The following is a 6,224-nucleotide window of genomic DNA, read 5'->3' on the forward strand; positions in this document are numbered from 1 at the left end:
GGGACGGAGCCCAAATCCCCGTTGGTGCACGGTGCCCTGGCACCTCTGTGCACCGAGCACCGGTCCCTCCAGTGCATGTAGCTCGGGTACCCTGGTGCCCCGACCCCCCCAGTGCATGGAGGTCTGGTACCCCAGGTTACAGAGCCCCGACCCCCTGGTGCATGGAGCTGCGGTACCCTGGAGTCCTGACCCCCTAGTGCGTGGAGGTTTGGTACTCCAGGGCACAGAGCACTGGTCCTCTCGGTGTATGGAGCCCTAACTTCCCAGTGCATGGAGCTCTGGCACCCCGGGGCACTGAAACCCAGCCCCCTGAATGCACAAAGCCCTGCTACCCTGGAGCATGGAGCTCTGGTACCCAGGTATCCCCCATGCACAGCACCCCCATACCTCAAAGCAGGGAGCCAGAGAGCCCCAGTACAATGGACAAAGCCCTGCTACCCTGGAGCGTGGAGCTCTGGTACCCAGGTATCTCCCCTGCACAGCACACCCTTAACCTCAAAGCAGGGAGCCAGAGAGCCCCAGTACCTTGATGTACGCTGCCCTGACACCCACAGCGCACAGCCTGCACCCCAGTGCAGAGCCCTGGTATCCCAGTGCATGGAGCCTTGGGACCCTGTCTTGCCCCAGTCAGATTGGGGTCCCATGCCTAAGAGTTACACTTCCACCCCCCTTCACCCCTGCATTGATAGCAAGCTTGTTAGGACTAAACTATTTCCCACTTTTCTGTCCCTCCTCACCTCTTGTGAACCCCTGGAATCGCATTCTGTGTTTGTTAAAACCGTTGGCTTGGATTACACTCACAGGGGATGATAACACAGCCCTCAGTTCCCAGATAACAGCTACTGGTGTTGCTCCTTCACACGCAGGTCAGGACACTCTCGCACCGCTCCTATCTCCCATCTCCTGATGGGTGAGCAGCCGTTTGCCCATGTAAAACCCATGGCGGGCAGGAGACGTCCTGCTGGATGAGTACAGAGATACTCTTATGTTAACGAATATGACTTACGTTAACAAATATGACTTGGATCTGGCCCAAACACCGCTGGGTACAACCCACTGCAGAAAGCAAAGGCAGCTCTCAGCATGCAACACCCCAGTGCTTGCTGCTGATAGCATCAGCGTCATCCCCAAACAGATGCTAGGGCTTGTCATTGAGGTGGGTGCCACCGTGCCAGCAGCTCTCTAGGTATTTTGCAGTGATTTGGTGTGGACCCCATGGGCTGGATGCAGCCTGGTAATGAACACAGAGCTGATTTCTCCTGCTTTTCCTGAACCAGTCACTCCCTGTGGGTCCTTTCTGCTACAAGAAGTGGCACAGGAGGAGCAGCCAACAGGAGGGGAAGCTGCTCTCCACCCCAAATTACCCGTGATGGGCTCATAGGCACAGCGCAGCTTGTGAGACACCCAATTCTGCCTGCATCCGACACGTCCTGTGTTGTTGTGTAGTTCCCCGTGCTTGATGCAAACCCTTGGGAATCGTTTGCAGCGCAGTGACTCCTCCACCTCTCTGTTTTCCTCCTAATCCATCTACAGACAGCAAAAGGCAGCCGTTTAACGCCCGAGGTTCATGGAGCTGGGCTGCAGGCCAGTGCAAAGGTTGCTCCGTCTTGTTAAGCTCTCTATCGCCAGAGACAGCCCGCGCAGGAGGTCAGCGTGCCTCCTTTCACAACCATTCCCTTCCAGACTAAGATTTTCCCTGAAGTCAGATTATGTCTTTGGCACCAGAAAAATCCTCTCTGACAGCTGTTCCAGTGAAGCAAACATGGAGTGGAATAGGGGCTTTGCAACACCCTCACTCCTCCATATGGGCTGGAAGGGTTTCTCCAGTGACCCTACCAACCACAACACTGGGCAGTGAGCTCTTCCAGCAACTCCTCTTTTTCCTGATGGAATTTATCTGCCTACCCATGGAAATAAGCTGGGAAAGGGCTTTTTGGCAGTGCAAACACCGGGCACTCCTCCCTTCTGCCTCTGACTCATGGAGGATCCATAACCTGGGGTCTTCATCACGCTTTTTGTCTTTGTGGCCCTCCTACACAATCACTGTTACCAGCAGAAGACACCACCACACTTTTATTGAGGGTAAGTGAGGTTCCTGGGCCCCTTGTGCCAACAGATCCCAGTAAAACCAGTGGCTCTCACCAGTATGAGCTGCCCAGGGCTCCCACAGGTCCCTTGGTGTCCAGCAGCTGGGGGGATCTCTCCTTTGGTGCAGGATGAGGCCTCTCAGACACCATTGGATCTGCCAGGAAGAGCATAAAGGTTACACCAAATCAGCCTTGCAGTGATTCAGCTGCCAAAAATTACAGCACATGGCCGCTCAGGTTTAAAAAACCAACATTTCTCAGCTCTCTGTCAGAACTTCACCTCGTTAATCCTCCGTTTCAAAGGCTGTGAGTTGCACCTACCAGTACAGACTGGTTTCTAGCATCCAAAGTAAATGAGTTTTCCCCGTGATTGTTCAACCCTTCAAACAACAGCTCTGACTCCTACTGCAATTTCCATCTGAGAAGAACTTTCCTAGGACCGATTTCCAAATGTGATGTCAAAGGATTTCGGCTCTGGAATATCACCGGAGAGGTGGCTCCACATCTGCTCACAGCTGGGAGAGGTCTGGGGGTGTCCTGAGCCTCAGATCTGGACCCCCAGAGGGTACCAGAGCAGGGGCTTTGCCCCTTTTTCGGACACAGAGGTAATCAGGGATTTAAAAGTACTTTAAAAACCTGCTAGGAGAGATGTTATTAGCTTGTGAACACCGAAATTTGGGGTATAAAAGCTTGAGAGCTTGCTCTAATCAGCTTAACCAGGCAATTATAAGAGCTGTGCTAGGATGGAAGTTTCCGTTCCGTTAAGGATTTTAAAACTTCAGTGTGAAGTGGAACAAAATGCCCCAAATTTCGACAAACCCTGCGAGGGGAAATGAGAACTAAAATTTCCTTTCAAATCCACTGGAACATTTCGATTTCAGCTTTAGAAATGCATGCACTTTAAACCCATTTTTTTTTCCCTTAAAAAACAAATTGGAAGTATCTCATTTCACCAGCAGAAGAATGCAGCTCCCCCGCCAGCTCCCTGGGCTCGGCACCGAAGCATCCACACTGAATAACGAGCGAGATTCGCGCCCCCTAAAAGAGGCGAAAGCCCCGTGAACCGGCTCAGCCCTTGCACAGCATCCTCGTGTGCATGGGGCCGAGCCCAGCACCTCCTGCCCGCTGGAGCAGGATGGATAAGGCCCTTGGAGGAGACACAAGACCCCTCTTTCTGGCCAAGCCGGGAGGGGATTTTGAGCCGGATCCAGAACTAATGGATTTGGCACGCATTCCTTGCTGCTGGCATTTCGGCCCCCATCTCTTTCAGATGGGAATGGCACTACCCACCTACGTATGGCCCAGAAGGGTATTTGGTAGCTCCAAGAGGGGAAAAAGGCAGAGGGAAGCGCTTGTCTCATGCCAAATGGGCCCTCTCGAGAAGTTGGAGAGGGTTTTATTTTCACTCCTGAGAGAGAAAAGGCTTTTGGCCAGGGATCCATCTTTATTTAGGATTTATATAATCCCAACTAGACTTCGAGCGACAACAAAGCTATAAACGGTGGAAAGGGATAGAAAGAAAACAGGCAAATGGAGCCTTTTCTCAGTGTTTAAAATAGCCAGTTGCCAAAGGGGAAAAAAAAAAAGAGCCTAAAATGGGATTTCAGTGCTTCCCTGACAACAGTTTAATTCAAGAGGCACTGCTGTGTCGCCTTCTGATAACACAGGAACAACTCACATCAAATGCTATCAGACAAGAAGAGCAAAAGTCTATTTCCAAGTATTAGAACTGTTAGGAGGAATGGAAAACAAGCTGCTCTAACCGCAAAATAAGTTATTTGGATACCAAACATGCAGAGTAACCCTTAAGAGAGGAAAAGCTGTCGAGTTTCCCAGTGCTGAGGACAACAGCGAGGTCCCTGGGGACAGATCTCTGCTCTGGCCGTGCTGCAGGCAATAAACTGCATCCCAGCACTACTTTCCCTCCCAAAGCCCTGATTCAAACCATCCTCACCTTCAGAAGGGCCTTTTTCAGCTGCTGAAAGGATTCTGCTTTGACTTCAGGAGATCCTCACCTCGTCTGCTTTGCTTTATATGAAACCAGGATGCTTTTGGAAGCTGCGCACCGCTGGGAAAGGCTCAATTTGGCAGGTACCGAGAAGCGCCAGGCAGTCCCAAGTTCAACAGCCTCCTTTTTGGCAATATTAGTTCCAGTTTCTTTAGTAAAACCCCACCGTCATCCTCAGCGCTCACCCAAAAACTCAGTCCCCAGCCACCTCGTGGCATTTTATTAGCGACTACGTGGGTATCGCTCGCTCTCGGCCTGGACTTGCCCATTTTCCCTTTTAACGCAGCGTTCCTCGGTGTCGCATTGAAAACGCAGGGGCGCGTTATCTTCCATCGCCGCACTCAATACAGTTTGCAGGGCATTAAGCTCGGCTCTTAAGTGTTCGGAATTGATCTTCTGGTTTCCAATTCCACCGTTCAGATCCCCCAAATTGTCGCTCCGCAGAGACTAATTTGCCACCGAAATAATCCATTTGTCGCTGCAGGATTTGAAATCAAGGCTCCGTGGTGTTTTTTTTTGCCGCCGTAGACTGGAAATGCAGCGGGACTTTTTTTCCACGATTATTAGCGACATCCATTTCAGAAGCTGCTCTGCGCAGAGGGTCGGATGATAACACAGCCTCGGGGGCAGAGCAGGGGAACTCGAGAGGCTCAGCTAATTGGAAATTAGAAGCAAGGAGGAAATTCCTTGGACTCTGAGCCCAAGCTTTTAGCATTTAGCAGAAGTATTTAAATATCAAGAAAGGCACATTACACAGAAGCAGCCTTAGACATCATCTTTGCTTTAGCTCTTATGTCTCGCAGCTTGAGAAAGGGAGCCACTGCTGCAGGTCCCAGTCCGACCAGTAAATCCCACCAGCAGAGGCAGCCCCTGCAAAGCCACCCCCTGGCCTTAAACTGGGCAACTACCACAGGGACCAGCTTCAGATGGAGGCTGAGGATCAGTATTAGGGGCAGATGTGGTGATCTATGCTGGGTGTTTTGTGATTTAGGGGGTGTATCAGGGGTTTTGGGGTGCCCACGCTAACACCGCAGGCTGGTGGTGCTCTTCCCTGCGGCCGCATTCGTCCCCATAGCAGCCTCTGAATTGGGCAGTCGTGTGGGCTGGGAAATTGATCTGCGTTAAAAATAATACAGGGAAAACAAACCAAGCTATTTTTGACCAGAGTCAGTCCCGTGATGTGGGAGCTGTATCTGTGAGACTGCCCTAAAGCAAGGTGCTACTCCGTGGTTTTACAGGTACAGGCAGACAAATCATATAATACACTTCTGATAAATTAAGTTTATTTTTCTTCATTAAGTCTTCATCTCCATCAACTTGAGCATCTGTACATCTTTGGCAAAGGCACTGATTTCAAATTCTTCCAGCTGTAAAATGACTATTCTTATTTAAATTTAAAGCAGTAGCTTCTTCACATTAACCTTTTATAATAAATGGACATGAAGCAGATAATAAACCTCAAGTCAATTCGCTTACAGCAGCCTGCTCTCTAGAGCAAAGTTACATCCAGCATCCATGCACTGGGAGATTATTTCAATGAGGAATGAGGACCTGGTGTGCTGGGTAACCAGACAAACTGAGAAGTGTTGTTACCATTTGCAGTGTTCATAACTATTTTGAGGGCTGAGAGGGATTTTCAGGGAGTTGCAGTGACGGACTCCCTCCTCTGGTGGTATCTTTATCTGCTGAAAATCGTGGATTGCAGGGCCCTGAATAATTTTGGGTGACAGAAGCGCTAAAGCAGAGGTGGGCAACACCCCGAGAATGGGAAGTTACTGGTTTTGTGCAGCTGACAGACACACACACACGACTGCTGCAGGTCTTTCTCATACAGCATGACTGGAGAAGAATCTCCCAAAAACCTGAGCTATCCACACCATGTCAAAACAAGGAGAAATGTTATGGGTGAAGTGGAAATGCTGTGATATCCTGTAAGGACAATTAGGCAGCTGAGACATCTGAAAGCAAAGGCCATTTGCAGATGTGCAAATGGAGACCCAGAGGCTCTGCCAGGCGATGAAACGTTGGCTGGGATTTCTGGTAGGTGGAAGAGTGAAAGCAGACTCAAGTGCTGTAATAAGTTACAATCTTATAGGATTATCCAGCTTCATGAGATATACAGCAGGAAT

This window comes from Mesitornis unicolor, unplaced genomic scaffold (genome assembly GCF_000695765.1).
Source record: "Mesitornis unicolor isolate BGI_N332 unplaced genomic scaffold, ASM69576v1 scaffold2073, whole genome shotgun sequence".
In the NCBI taxonomy this organism is placed as follows: domain Eukaryota; kingdom Metazoa; phylum Chordata; class Aves; order Mesitornithiformes; family Mesitornithidae; genus Mesitornis; species Mesitornis unicolor.